Genomic DNA, 2,156 nt, shown 5'->3' with positions numbered 1-2,156 from the left:
AATCACCTGTAGTTTGCTGCTGCTCTCTCAGATGACCATGTTAGGGATGGAACTCTTCCTCGAAAGGACTCTAAAACCTACCCCTGACAAAACCAAAACCGAATCCTTAATTGATGCTAAGGCCAAACCCAAACCCACTCCGCACAATGAGAACACTTCTCACCACAAACGTAAGTCATACCTCCAAAACTATGCCGTTAACCAAACCAACCATCAACTTTAACAAAACCAAAATATCCCGAACAAGAAACCTTATGGATAGCTATAAAGAATAAAATGGAGACATTAGAAAATTATGGAAGGAAAATTATGCCTTATCAGTCAAAATTGTTAGTATTATTAATAATTATTATAATAAGTATTATTATTTTATTATTATAATTATAATAAGCAGTTTTGATTTATTATTAGGAAAACAATAATAGGAAATAAAGAGAGGCAGGCGTGAGATAGGTGTGAGTGTTGTCCGATATTCTTGGTTACCAATGCTGTAATTCATCGGCGGATTCTTTGAAGATCTAACTGATCGATCTTAGGGTATTATGATAACTCGTTCGAAACTCGTGGAACAACTGAGAGACACCCAGATCCGATCTCAACACAAGTGGTCTCCGCTCGTTATCTTCTCACCCAAACCACTTATCTCCACCTGGTATGTATGTATGTATGTATGTTTTAGTACAATTCTTAACTTGTAGAACTCGTTAGTCTGTCGGGATATAGGATTGGAATTTGTATGTGATTTTTCAAATATATACCAAAATTTTCAGTTTTTACCAAAAAGCAATTTATCTAGCTTTTAAGTAAACGATTCAGAACCCACCCGTGTTCGATTCAGGGTTTTGATTAATCTATTATCACCACTCAGATGAATTGATCTGCACTTTTAGGTAGTGTTTGGAAGGATGTGTGTTTCAAACTGATGATCCTTTATTTATTAACCAAGTCGGATACTTTGTCTCTCAAAATGTGACTATTTGGTTAAAGTGACCCCGGCAAAACAGTCTAAATGGGTCTGTTAAAAAGGGCCGAAAACGGGTACCAAGTTGGAGGAAACTTAAATTACATTCCCACTTTTAACAGCCTAACAAGGGCCTGTTGATAAAAAAAACATGTCGAATTTGGTAAGGGACCTTTCAGTGCGTGTTAATAAAATACTTGGCCGGGTCGTTCTTTTATTAACAGCCCCTGCTATGACATAGGATTTGCTACCTGTTCTGACCCATTTTAACTGACCCATGTTGACGGTTATGGTCGGGTCATTTTTACCAACTGGTGTGTTTGTCCTCACTGACAAAAAAGCTTAGATTCGCCATTGGCGGTAAGGGAATTTCAGTTTGGTTTAAGGCCTGTCAATAATTACATGGAGGCCTAGTTTTTTTAGTTTGATTTCTATAAAAGTTTACCCTGGTAGGTTTTTCTGAGTGAGGGCCTTCCCACCCGTTATTTCAAAAAGTAAATCCGCCATAATATTCCGGGTGACGATGACATGCCCATCAAAGTCTGATTGGTTACATGTATACTATATAGCATGCGAGTTTGAGGTAAACCTTCAAGGTGGTGGCGTAGTAAGAGCTTAAGTCCTTCTAATAGTCAGGTTCGAATCCAGCTTTCACTTGTTTTTTGCCGTTAACCCCCTGGACGGCCACCTGCTCAGAACAAACTGCGTAGCTGGCACCTTTAGTTAACAAGGTATTGGTGGGTCCCGTTCTAATAGTAACAGGTTCTCATGGTTACCAGTTAAAAGCATGCCTGGGGTCATTCATCATTGTCCTTTAGTTTCCAAACTAAACGAAAGGCACTTGTTTGTATTTGATAATTTAATTTAGTGCACGGTTCGTTCGAGACCGAATTGGTTCGGGTTGTTTGATTTGATTATTTTGTTTTGTCATCTTGTTGATTTTAATCGATTTATTGTGTAAAAGTAGTCTATTGATTGAAAAATGCAGGGTCGATGTTGCGGTGGCAATTTTGTGGGCTACACTGTTGATCGTGTTATTAACATCATCATATATGGCCCTCTATGCAAGACAGTTCTGGCTTTCGTTTGCTTTAATATGTGCGGGTGTTTTTGTTCCTATACGGTTACGAATTTCGAGGCAGACAATTGCTAGGAAAAAAGATAGAAGGTTGTTGTTGCCGTTGTCTATGTGACC

Source organism: Bidens hawaiensis, unplaced genomic scaffold, assembly GCF_021521415.1.
Source record: "Bidens hawaiensis isolate Kalapana, Puna unplaced genomic scaffold, B.hawaiensis_p1.1 tig00005806_1, whole genome shotgun sequence".
Taxonomy (NCBI): domain Eukaryota; kingdom Viridiplantae; phylum Streptophyta; class Magnoliopsida; order Asterales; family Asteraceae; genus Bidens; species Bidens hawaiensis.
This window is presented reverse-complemented; position numbering follows the sequence as displayed.